Genomic DNA, 14,064 nt, shown 5'->3' with positions numbered 1-14,064 from the left:
TGTATGCTAGTTGAGACTAGGCATTTGCGTAGTATGGGTTAGAAAGATCTTTTTGTTAAGCCTGCTAGCTAACCTATCAAAACCAGCAAAACTTGGGCTCTTGTGTTCAGCTCCATTAACTGTTCATTCTAGCTAGGTTGACAATATGGCGAGAGAATTAGGTTTCACTTTTATTCTTTTACATGTATATTAGGGTTTTGAAGCTAAATTTTTGCGATATGTAAATGCTAGTGAGCTCGCCCAAGTGATGAAGGCTCATCTTCCAAGGACAAGTTTGGTTATAAGCTGAACTGGTATGATTTTGCTTAATAATTTTGCAAATCCTGCCCAACCCGCCTAGGCTCAGCCTCGCCTACTTTTATTTCATGCCTAAGCCTAACCTCTAATTAGCAAGCCCAATAACTACTGGATTTGATACCCAATAGCTCCAAGGTGTCCAGCTATAGCCTATAGTTTAAGCCTTGCTGCATGTCGGACTATCTAACTTTCTTCCATGGATGATGGGTCTACCACTTTCTCAGATGATTCGTTGGTGTAACTTCTTTTTCTTTTTTTAATTTGAACCTTTAAAAAAGAAAAATTGATTTCTTTAAACATATTTTGACAAGAATTATGATACTAGATAAGAGCATCAACAGTGGGCTGTTATACGTCAAATGTAAGATACATTTGGCATGGCATTCAGGGCCAAAAATTGCTTAGCAATAGGAAGGCCAAATTGAAAAGGGCTTTAAGATGGTACTGTAGTTGAATGAGATAAAAAAAAAAAAAAAAAAAAAAAAAAAAAAAAAAAAAAAATCTAATACTTGAGATCCTTTTTAACCCGGGAATTTATCTCTCCTCTCTCATTTTTTCACTTATTTTCTCTCTCTTCCTTCTCACTTTCTCATCTGCTCTTTTCAAACCCAAGATTCTCTCTTCGATGCCCTCTCTCTCCGATAAGTTAGATGCTTCCCTCTCTCCGATGACCCTCGAACCATGGGACATGGATATGCCAATGTCCACAAAACACCAAGCCCCTCTCTCTCTCTCTCTCTCTCTCTCTCTCTATAGACCGGGTTTTTGCTCTCTCATCCCCTCTCTCGCGCCATTGTCAAGCTTCTCTCTTTCTCTCTGAATCACCAAGCTGTTGAAATCAAATTGTGGGCATCGGCGTTGAGGTGAGATTGGATTCATGGGCATTGGCGTGGAGATCGGATTCATGGGCATTGGAGGTGAGATCGGATTTGTGGGGTTTGGGTTGTCGCTTTTATGATTTGTGAGGTGAGATCGAATTGTCAGTTTTGTGATTTGTGGCTTGTTGGGCTTTGGTATGGTGGGTGGATCTTAGGTGTGTGGCTGTGGGTTTCGTGGGTTGCAAATGGGTGTGGTCGTGGGTCTCAGGTGAGTTTGGAATGGGTCACAGAGGGTTCACGGTGGTTGAGGTTTTGTGGGTTTTTTTGCCACCGGTGGTGGTGGCTGGCAGTGGCTAGTTGCAGGTTGCTGGGGTTGGTGGTAGAGACTCTTCTTTGTCGGGTTTGGTTGCAAGTTGTTGGGGTTGGTTGCTACCCATTGGATGGTGTTTTTTTTTTTTTTTTTTTTTTGTGGTTTTGATTTGCAGGATGTGGTTTTTGGCAGTTCTGATTGGCAGGATGTTGGAAATAAATAATAAAGAAAGATTAAAAAATAATATTTTAATAAAATGGTAAAATAATAGAGTTTTGGGATGTTTGGTTTATTGTAAAATGATATGGTATACTTGATAAAGTAGCTTTTTAAGATGGTAAAATATGATAGGATGGCAAAACCGGTTGGAGATGCTCTAAGGGAATCGCCTCTTTCTTTAATAAATTAAGAATTATGATACTCTCCTAGATAAGGGCATTGCACTAAAATTTAAAAGGGGCCAAAGCATAACTAACTAGTATGATAATTAGGATAATAAATTTAGAAATATCAGATGTTGACCAAGATCTTATACAGTTGAAGAATGTTATATTATTTTCCTCTTGATTAGGACCAATTTCAACAATGAAATATAAAGCAGTTGCTACCCCTAAACTTTAGGTCGGCCCGTTGAGTAAAGCTAATATCAGTTAATAATGAAAATATATTAAAATGGAAGTTCCATATGGCAAAAAATCAGAGATGGAAACAATTCTTTTTTTTTCCCCCAGAATCTGTATAACAAATTAACCTCCTATGATCAATCTTACAAAAAAAATAAAAAAAAAATTGAAATTAAAATTAACCTCCTATGAAGACATGCAGATGTTTATTTAATAACATAAAACTCATCAATATTTTCAAAGATTGAGATTAGTGCACCACATGCAATAAATTTTAGGATAAAATTTAGTTACAAAATTGGCTATAGCCTTAAACTACAACCTTACTCAATATTTTTTTATTAGAAGTGAATTTTGACAAATCCACCATTGGATTACATCTTCTTATATCCTTCATGCTTGTAAAATTTCTAGAAAATTAAAAATTATATCATCAATAAATTGTTTAAATTGCAAGTTTTTGTAGTTTAAAATTATGCATAAAATATGAACTTATAGATTGTGGGGATAAAGGCCCAAATTCACATATTGGGCCTTGAGACCTATATGAGGATGGGGGTCCATCCGAGAAGGAGCAAATAATTGAAAAAGACCCCGAAGTGGAAAATCACGTAAGGAAATGATAAAGAAATATCGTCCGAGGAGATTATCCTTCTCGGATATGAAGAATACTGTCAAGCAAATACCTGGGCGGCTTGGGCAATCTTCCAGGAAGTTCCAACGATAAGGATGAACTTCATGCATGTATAAAGATGATAAGAACAGAGAAATATCTAAGCGAAAAACTGCTACTACCGTATTAAATGTATTGCTGCAACTTTTTTGGTCGCATTTATGTGGAGAAGACCCTGAACAGTGCAGCCTCAACTACCACCACTCATGGATAACTAAAGAAGATACCTGATGGGACAGATACTCAAGTGAATGCTTAGATGAACAACAAGTGTACGATGAAGATAGAGAAAAAGAAAACTATATAAATGTAAAGGACTCTTCATGAGGGGAGGATAAAAAAAAAAAAAAAAAAAAGAGGAAGAGAGAAAGAAGGTTTACTGTAGCTCTAAGAACTATATAAACAAAAGTTTGTCTACTCAGACAACAATTTATTCAAGTTTCAAGTTTGTTCTTGCAATTAATTACCGGTTGAACCTTTGTTAGACGTTGTTTAGTTCACTGTTAACCTAGTTTTTTCACCCACTCTTTACAAATTCATTGTATTGGGCTTGTTGGGCTCATATTCCATACTTCTGTGGTTTTGACCACAAATATAGACTCTACAATTGGCACCATCTGTTGGGAGAGCTTGAGCGAGAGTGGAAGCAACAGTTGACGATGGCTGAACCAGGGCAACAACCAGCAAAATCCAAGGCATCCCAACATGTTGATCCTTTTCTCAACTTGGAGCAAAGACGTGATCATGAAGGTAGTGTACATACTACGCATACTGATCGAAGTCAGCCACAGGGTGGAAGTCACGTGTCTCATGCAGAGAAGAACAAAAACATGCAACTAGAGATTGACCAGTTAAGAAGGGAATTGCGCCATGCAAAGAGGAGGTGGACTTCTTCATACTCTGATGATAATTCTGACGACGAACAAGACGTCACTTATAAACGAAAATCTCGAACACCAGTTAGTGAATCATTTTCCTATAAAGAAGAACATTATTGTAAACGGCAACCCCGAAGCCTATCATGTCGGGGCATAAGGAATGATGCTATGAGCAAGGCCTTGAACCAAATCTCCAGATCGCCTTTCACATGTAGGATTGAAGATGCAAGACTTCCTCGTCATTTTCATCAGCCGAAGTTCACTATATATAATGGTAGAACAGACCTTGTGGAGCATGTGAGTCACTTCAACCAAAGGATGGTCGTTCATTCCAAGGATGAAACTTTGAAGTGCAAAGTTTTCCCCTCCAGTCTGGGACCAGTTGCGATGAGATGGTTTGACAGCTTGAAAGCTGATTCCATTAATTCCTTTAAAGAACTCACTCAAGCATTTGGTTCCCATTTTGTCACCTGCCGAAGAGTTGCTTGGCCCTTAGCTTCATTGCTATCCTTGAGCATGCAAGAAGGTGAGATCTTGAAAACGTACTCAAATAGATAATGGGAGATGTTCAATGAAATGGAAGGGGATTTTGACAAAGTGGCCCTTAATACATTTAAGCTCGGCCTCCCCACCAACCATGGTTTAAGAAAATCTTTGACTGGAAAACATATCACCAGTGTGCGTCAACTAATGGACAGGATTGATAAGTATAAGAGAGTTAAAAAAGATCGGTAGCAAGGCAAGGGAAAGGGCAAGGTTATCCCCCAAGAGAGGAGGGATTTCAGGTCGGATAGATACAATAATAACAAGTCGCGTAGGGATTTTACTGGGCAATCAAGATTCGCAAATCTTCAAGCAATCAACACTGTATTCAAAGAGTCAGTACATCAAGTTTTGGAAAAGATTAAACATGAACCATTCTTCAAGTGGTCGAATTAGATGGTGGAAAATCCTGAAAGGCGTAATCATAATCTCTATTGCCAGTACCATCAGGACCATGGGCATACCATAGAGGATTGCAGGAGCCTGTGGGATCATTTGGACCAACTTGTCCGTGAGGGTAAATTGAAAAAACTCTTGCATCACTCTAATGGCTGAGGAAATTAGATGAACTCGAAGCCCCGAAGGGATGATTCTTCAAGGCCCCCTTTGGGAACAATCAATGTCATCTTCACCGCACCAGGAAGAACAGGATCCTGGTCATCTAGGGTAATGTTGATAGCCCGGTTACCCACAGGAGGTGTTAATCACGATCTGAAGAGAGCTAAAGCGAGTATTCCACCAGTTTTAGGGTTCTCGGACGAAGATATGATTGGAACTATCCAACCCCATGATGACGCTTTAGTAATTACCCTCAGAATTGGAGGGTATGATGTGAAGAGGGTAATAGTGAACTAGGGCAGTGTGACAGAGATAATGTACCCTGATCTCTATAAGGGGTTGAACTTAAAACCTGATGATTTAACTCCATATAGTTCTCCCCTGGTGAATTTCGAAGGAAGAGTTGTTATCCCAAAGGACCAAATATGATTATCCGTGCAGACTGGTACATAAGTGGTAGAGGTAGATTTCATTGTCGTGGACGCGTATTTGCCATATACTGTAATTGTGGCTAGACCTTGGCTTCATACGCTAGAGGTTGTTTCCTTTACTCTACATCAAAAGGTTAAATATCCCTCTAAAGGTCAGGTTAATGAAATCCTAGGAGATCAATCTATGACGAGATAATGTTTAGTGGCTGCCATTCAACATAAGTCCGAAGTTGAGTCCTCGGCTCATGCTGGATAGGATTTATAGCAATTAAAACCTCTGGCATTGCCCATCAATGATTCAACCGAGGGTGCAAGGTGTGAAGAGTTGATAAAAATTGCTATCGGAGATGATCCAGAGAAGTTTTTTCAAGTCGGATCTCAGTTACCTCTTTAGGAGAAGGAAGAGCTAGTAGAGTTGCTCAAAAGAAACATTGATGTATTTGCCTGGAATGCTTACGAAGCCCCGGGGGTGGATTCAAAATTCATATGTCACCATCTGAAGGTCAACCCATTGATCACCTCTAAGAAACAGCCTCCTCAGCCCCCATCCAAGAAGTATGCTGACGCAGTGCGAGAGGAAGCAACAAAGCTCAAACAAGCTAGAGCAATCAAAGAAATTTTTTATCCTGAGTGGCTAGCGAATACTATGGTGGTAAAGAAGAAAAATGAGAAATTGCGAGTATGCGTAGATTTTACTGACTTAAATAAAGCTTGCCCTAAAGATCCATTTTCTATGCCTAAAATAGACCAGCTAGTAGATGCAACCGTTGGCCATCCTCAGATGAGTTTTTTGGATGCTTTCCAAGGTTATCACCAAATACCATTAGCCCTGGACGATCAGGAGAAGACTGCCTTTATCACCCCTATTAGGAATTACCACTACAAAGTGATGCCATTTGGTTTGAAAAACGCGGGATCCACCTATCAAAGAATGATGACGAGGATGTTTGAGCCACAGTTGGGTAAAAGTATTGAGATTTACATAGATGACATGGTGGTGAAGAGTAAGATTGTTTCTAAGCATGTAAGAGATCTTGGAAACATTTTCAAAGTTCTTAGAAGATACAAGTTGCATTTAAATGCGTCCAAATGTTTGTTTAGTGTGGGATCAAGAAAATTCTTGGGTTACATGGTAACTCACAGGGGGATTGAGGTTAACTCAGATCAGATAAAGGCCATCAATAATTTACAGCCTCCTCAGAATCCCAAAAAGGTCCAAAAATTGACTGAAATGGCTGCTGCTTTGAATCGATTTATCTCTCGATCGGCAAATAGGTGTAGGCTTTTTTCTTGCTGATTAATAAGTTGAAGGGATTTGAGTGGATTGAACAATGTGCTTTAGCTTTTCAGCAACTTAAAAACTACTTAGCTCGGTTACCAATCATGTCCAGTCTTGAGCTAGATGAAGTCTTGTTTACTTACATTACTGTGGCTCCCTATGCTGTAAGTTTAGTGTTGATACGAGTGGACGAAGATGTACAAAGGCCAGTTTATTATGTGAGTAAGTTGTTGCATGAGGCCGAGATTCGTTATCTACTATTGGAGAAAGCCATCTTGGCAGTAGTGCTTGGTACGTGGAAGTTGCCTCATTATTTTCAAGCACATACGGTTGTTGTTCTTACTCAACTTTCGCTTAAAACTATACTCAGAAGTGTAGATTACACTGGAAGAATAGCTAAATGGGGCACTATCTTAGGGGCTTTTGGCATCAAGTATATGCCCTGCACCTCTACAAAGAGACAGGTCTTCGCAGATCTAGTAGCCGAGTTCACTAAACCTTCGTTAGAAGAATTAACACCAACACAGAGCATTGATGAAAAATCGGTTAGCATAATTTCTCAGAAAAGCTCCTTATTCTGGGAGGTACATGTAGACGGTGCAGCAAACCAGAAAGGATCTAGAGTGGGGTTAGTTCTAATATCCCTAGAAAGGATCATTATTGAAAAGTCTCTGAGACTAGGCTTCACGGCTACAAATAATAAGGCAAAATATGAAGTTCTACTGATGGGAATGGCAATGATCCAAAGAATGGGAGGAAAGTCAGTGGAGGCTAGTCGTCAGCCAAGTATAAGGGGAATTTGAGGCGAAGGATGAAAGAATGCAAGACTACCTGAGCCAAGTTAAATGACTCCAATCATAGTTTGAATCTTTTAATTTACTACATGTCCCTAAAAGTGATAACGCTCATGTTGATTCTCTGGCCATACTTGCAACTTTCTCGACACAGAATCTGCCTCGGGTTATCCTCATCGAAGACTTGCATAAATCAACAGAGATAAGAAAAGAGGTAGTCTGTGTTCATCAAATCAGAGTTGAGCCAAGTTGGATGGACCCTATAATTCAGTTCCTGAAGGAGGATACTTTGCCTAAAGCAAGGTTAGAAGCGGATAAAGTTCGGAGGAAGGCTACTAGATTCTGGCTATCCGAAGACCAGAAATTATACAAACGCTCCTATTCAGGACTGTATTTGTTGTGCATACATCCTGGAGCAACTGAATTGCTCCTTGAGGAATTACATGAATGAATCTGTGGAAGGCATACTGGAGGTAGATCCTTGGCACATAGAGCTATCACTCAAGGCTATTGGTAGCTAAATATGCAAAAAGAAGCCCATGAATATGTTAAAAAGTGCGATCAGTGTCAAAGGTTTGCACCAAACATACATCAACCAAGTGGAATTCTTAATCTATTATCCAACCCATGGCCATTTACTCAATGGGGCTTAGATATCGTGGGTCCATTTCCTAAAGCAGCAGGAAACAAGAAATATCTACTGATCGGCACAGATTATTTCACCAAATAGGTTGAAGCTGAACCTCTAGCCAACATCAGAGACGTAGATGCAAAGAAGTTTGTCTGAAAAAATATTGTCACTAGGTTTGGGATTCCTCATACCCTCATCTCTAACAATGACCTTCAATTTGACTGTAAAGCATTTAGAAATTATTGCTGCGAATTGGGAATCACTAATAGATACTCCACCCCTGCTTACCCCCAGGGGAATGGCCAAGCAAAAGCTGTTAACAAGGTCATAGTAAATAGACTGAAGAAGAGGGTAGATGACACGAAGAGCAAATGGGTGGAAGAATTGCCACACGTACTCTGGACATACAGAACTATGCCTCATAGGTCTACTGGGGAGACGCCTTTTTCAATGACTTATGGGGCTGAAGTTATTATCCCTCTGGAGACGGGGTTCCCAACGTTGAGAACCAGTTCATTCAGTCCGAGTAGCAATAATGAACTGCTAGAGAGAAGTTTGGACTTGATTGAGGAAATGAAGGAAAATGCAATGATTCAATTGGCAAATTACCAACAAAAGCTCAGACAGGGTTATGATGCCAACGTAAAGCTAAGGCCTTTAACACCTGGTAATCTAGTACTTAAGAAAGTTGTAGGCACTGCGAGAAATCCAGCTTGGGAAAAATTAGGACCTAATTAGGAAGGGTCATATCGCATTACCTCAAGGGCTGGTATTGGGGCATACTTTTTGGAAGATTTAGATGGTCATGTAATATCACGCCCTTAGAATGTAAACAACCTTAAAAAGTATTATTATTAATCGAGTTTTTTCTTTGATCAAAATGTTTATTTATTGCATAAAGATTTCATGGAAAGTGTTTAAACTTAAATCCAATCATGCCTGAAGTTCTCGGATCAGATGATATGGGTTAGTTAACATTCCCTTACAATTCTCATATGTGTTTAAACTTAAATCCAATCATGCCTGAAGTCCTCGGATCAGATGATGTGGGTTAGTTAACACTCCCTTACAATTCTCATAAGTGTTTAAACTTAAATCCAATCATGCCTGAAGTCCTCGGATCAGATGATGTGGGTTAGTTAACACTCCCTTACAATTCTCATAAGTGTTTAAATTTAAATCCAATCATGCCTGAAGTCCTTGGATCAGATGATGTGGGTTAATTAACACTCCCTTACAATTCTCATAAGTGTTTAAACTTAAATCCAATCATGCCTGAAGTCCTCGAACTAGATGATGTGGGTTAGTTAATACTCCCTTACAATTCTTGTTAGTATTCAAACTTAAATTCAGTTATGCGTAAAGCCCTCGGAGATATTTAAATAGACTCTAACTTATGATAGGCCTCTTCGGTCATATACTTAGTGCATAATCAATGCTTAGTAATATTCGCTGTAAGTGTTATACAAAAACCAGTTCAAATAAAGCATTTAATTATTTAAGTAACAAAAAAATATAAAACCTTCATACCATTCATTGTTTCTTATATTCATTAACAATTCTTATACGATCTATTTTTCCCAATATTTATATAAACTATTTGCATCACTAGTAGGATATTGTTGTTAAATCTGCTTAAGTTATAGTAGTTATCGATCAGCGTCATTTGCAATAACAATAAGTCTCATAATATGTGCAATGAAGATATAGAAAATAAAAGAAAAACAATTTCATTGATTAAAAGAAAGTACCTTGCAATTCCTTGCATAAAAAAAAAAAAAAAAAAAATTAATACAAGTATGAAATAAAATTCCTAAACATTTAAGCCTTCATCTAGGGGGCCGAAGAATTAGTAGTCTTGCTGGACTGGGCAACAACAGCATATGGGGCTTGGTCCTTAAGTTCAGTAGGAGTTTTCTTCTTCCCTAAGTTTTTACCCTTATCTTGAAGATCCTCAGCCTGCTTGCCCTGACCACCAGGCTGACTAGACTCTTTGGGAGCTTCAAGATGGGTAGGAGGGATTTGGCCAACCAAGGGCTACTCCGAGACTTCTTAGAGTTGGTTGGAGGGAAAGGAGCCAGAGCCTAGGAGTTCGCAAATATCAGGATCGTAGTAGATGCTCCCAGGTTGCCTTAAGTTAGATTCCATAAAGACTCCAGTAGAATCAAGGGCTTTACCCCAAGCTATATCGTAGTAATCTCCACAGACTGTAGAGAACTCCTCTATGGGTCTTACTTGGGTCTCCTCCACTCCAAGCTTGTATGCTGCCTACTTCTCGGCCTCAACTGCCTCCTTGGCCAATTGGGCAGTGTTCTTGGCCAATTGGGCAGTTTCCTTGGCTTTCTGAAGTTCAGCTCAAAGACTTTTCACCAAATCTCTCTCTGTCTCCAGATTAATCTCTGTCATGTGCAATTGCTGGCATTGGTCTTCAGCCTACTTCTCAGTATTTTTAAGGTCAGCATTAAGATTATTCCTCTGCTTGGTCATCTCTTTTAGCTGCTCGGACAGTTGAGAATAATCTTTCTTCAGATTACCCAGAAATTTTTCAACCTCAGACCGAGAATAAGCTTCTGCCTGGGCTGTACTGTGAGCGTTTTTATTCCACTCCTCGGCTACATAAATTTGTTGGGTAATCTACATAGCAGAATGGAAAATTTTAGTATAAAGCAAGGAAAAGAGACGAATAAAATGACCAGCATTTTAATTGAAAAAGTGGATTAGTTCACTTACCATGGCTAAGCCCCTCTTTAAGGACAGAAAAAGTTCATGCTGATTGAAGCGCCTGTAAGCCTCCATGTCTTTTGGCAAGAGAAGTGGTTGCTCCAGGGCCTCAGCAATGAGACCTGCCTTTCCCCCTTGATAATTTCTGACAAAGGTGTCCCAAGGGAAAGGAACACCATCCAACTCTAGCTTGGGACACCAGGTGCGTTGTCCTTGTCGCACCTCAGCAGTGAGAAGGTCTTTTCAGCTCTTAGTGGATGAAGCTCGTTTGCTCCGTTGGTCCTTGACCACTCTCTGCTACTTAGTTCCTTTTAGAGGCACCACTTCCCCTCCTTCAGTATCTATAATAGGCCTTTTCTTCTTTAGATCTGGTAATGGCTTTAGGCCAAGATCAAAAGGGACCTGAGGAGGTGGTGGAGGAAGATTAACAGTTGGTTGGGACGAACCAGTCTCTTTGGCCTCAGGCACCTTTTTTCTAGCCTTCATTAAGTCCCTTAGGCTTGCCATGTCTTCTTCTTCCTCTTTCGAAGAACCGTCTGGAATGGCAGTTATTAAAATGGGGGCGCAGACACTAGACTATCTGTCAGTCTCCTCTTCGGTGTCCGAAACTGGAATCACCTGAACTTCTCCTGGTACTTCTTCTTCAAATTGGAACTGATCAATCTGTTCCACAAGTGAAGAGGTCGAAGAAGCAACTCTTTCCCTTTTTGCGGCCGCTTCTAAAGGAACTTGTTGAACTGGCTGGATGAGTTACGGCACACCTTGCGAATTTGGATATGGCACGGCGGCAAGATCGAACGACACTAGAAAATTAGGCTAAGAAACGTCTATTCGGTTAATCCGATAGTCTCCCTGTTGCCGACCGGTTGAAAAGCGTCCGAGAGGGGCTTGAAACCGAGAATGAGATGGGCAGCTCAAAGTTACCCGTCTTCACTTATAAAAATTTCTGATCTCAGTAGATAGTTGAGCGCGGAAATGTTAGTCAGGCTGAGCCAAGGAGCAACGTGCCTTTTATCTGTTGACATTAAAACAGAATCAACCATAATCAAAAACTCAAAGACATTGATACAAAAAAAAGAAAAACAATGTTAAGTGATGAAGAGCCTAAATCTATTGTTAGGAAACCTAAATCTAGGATAACCCACCTGGCTCTCCTAGTTGGGTTGGGCAATGAAGACCGTTATGCCATGCACCCGAGACGATTAAATAGTCGTCTTTCATCCCCTTGTTAGACTTGGGAAGACAGGAAATGAGCCTAACGATGTCGGATCGGGATTTAAGATAATATCTCGCTCCCTTTTGGCTATGACATTCGTACATATGTACTACATCAAGCCAGGTGAGCTCCAGGCCTAAATGACGATTTAAAGCGTCAACCGCTCCTAGGATCCTAAAGACGTTAGGTGCGCACTGATCAGGAGAAAGCCTATGGTTACGAAGATAATCTCTTGTAACAGGACCCATAGGGAGAGTCATTCCCCCTTCTATGAACGCTATCATAGGGATTATAACTTCTCCCACCCTTCGATCAGTTAATAATCCTTCCGGGGGACAATACCTCAGGTTTACTCCCTGCGATATGTCATATGTTTCCTTAAATGTCTCTATTAAGGTAGGACTATCGACCAGATACTTAAATCTACCCATTTCGGATAAGCAGAAAGAAGGAAATATTGAGAATAATTGGGAAATGAGAGTTTGAGGGCCTAGGAAGCTGGCCGAAGAGAGAATGAAGGTTTCGAGGAAATTAGAACTTACCCAAACTGGGCAGGGAAGTGATCCTCAAGTCCTTGGAAGGATTGTCATGGGTTTTTAAAGAAATGATACAGATGATTTGAGAAACTTGATGAGCTTGAATGCTTGGGTTTGCTGGGGAGTCTGAGAAGTTGTGAAGTAAAGGAGAAATAATCTCCTTTAAGGCTTTATATATAGGGGCCAGCGAATGGGAAGGGGTTATCCCGCTCAAATTCTAAGGAGAAACGTCGTTCGTTGGATCAATGTTCCGCCGCTGGATGTCAAAGACATAACGCTGCCTGGAGTAGTTAATAGCGCTTCAGAAACATCGAAACGTTAGCAACAATGATGAAGCACCCAAATCTATGCTCCCACACGTGTAAACTCAGGTATTTTTTACATTTTTAGCTTTTATTTCTGTGACAATTCAAAATCCCATTTTTTCTCTTTGAATGCGAGGGAAAAATTAAAATTTTGAGGGGCTATTGTGGGGATAAAGGCTCAAATTTACATATTGGGCCTTGGGCCCTATATGAGGATGAGGGTCCGTCCGAGAAGGAGTAAATAATTGGAAAAGATCTCGAAGTGTAAAATCACGTAAGGAAATGATAAAGAAATATCGTTCGAGGAGATTATCCTTCTCGGATATGAAGAACACTGTCAAGCAAATACCTAGGCGGCTTGGGCAATCTTCTAGGAAGTTCCAACGATAAAGATTAACTTCATGCATGTATAAAGATGATAAGAACAGAGAAATATCTAAGGGAAAAGCTACTACCACCGCATTAAATGTATTGCAGTAACTTTTCTAGTCGCATTTATGTGGAGAAGATCCTGAACAGTGCAGCCTCAGCTACCATTACTCATGAAGAACTAAAGCAGATACCTGATGGGACAAATACTTGAGTGAATGCTTAGATGAACAACAAGTGTACGATGAAGATAGAGAAAAAGAAACTTATATAAATGTAAAGGACTCCTCATGAGGGGGGGATCGAAAAAAAAGAGAGAGGAAGAGAGAAGGAAGGTTTACTGTAGCTCTAAGAACTATATAAACGAAAGTTTGTCTCATCGGACAACAATTTATTCAAGTTTCAAGTTTGTTCTTGCAAGTAATTATTGGTTGAACCTTTGTTAGACATTGTTTAGTTTACTGTCAGCCTAGCTCTTTCATCCACTCTCTACAAATTCATTGTATTGGGTTTGTTGGGCTCATATTCCATACCTCTGAGGTTTGGGCCACAAATATAAACCATACATAGATCATATAGTAAATAATATACGATTGACACAAAATTTGACATGTGTATTAAGAGTGTAAAGAATATGCAATTCAACGGTTAGATTTTCAAAATGTGTAGTAATATTATTTTATTGAGTAAATTTGTAGCCTTAGGCTACAACAAATTTTGTAACTAAACTAATGGCTGAGATTTAGAGTTTAAAAAAGCAACTTTCAATCTTAACTATTGAATATAAAAAATTAGAAAAAGTTAAAAAGTGAAAGGTGAAAAAGTAAAAAATTTTGTGAGATAAAAATAGAATAATTGCTTGTAGTGGGTATTGAATCTAATCACAATCTTATTTTCAATATGGTATCTACCTTCCATTTTGGACACGTCTATTATAGTCAGCTTCAATTTCTTCTTAGAAGATAAAAAACTTTCAAGAAAAATGAAAGAGGCAGGAATTAGCTGTTTAATTGGTAAGTGGTAAAGTATTTTGTGATGAAATAAAGAATCCACTTGTGAATTCTATTTATAACATATAAGAG

This window comes from Quercus suber, unplaced genomic scaffold (assembly GCF_002906115.3).
Source record: "Quercus suber isolate HL8 unplaced genomic scaffold, Cork oak 2.0 scaffold_155, whole genome shotgun sequence".
NCBI classification, from domain to species: domain Eukaryota; kingdom Viridiplantae; phylum Streptophyta; class Magnoliopsida; order Fagales; family Fagaceae; genus Quercus; species Quercus suber.
Note: the sequence above shows the minus strand (reverse complement) of the source record.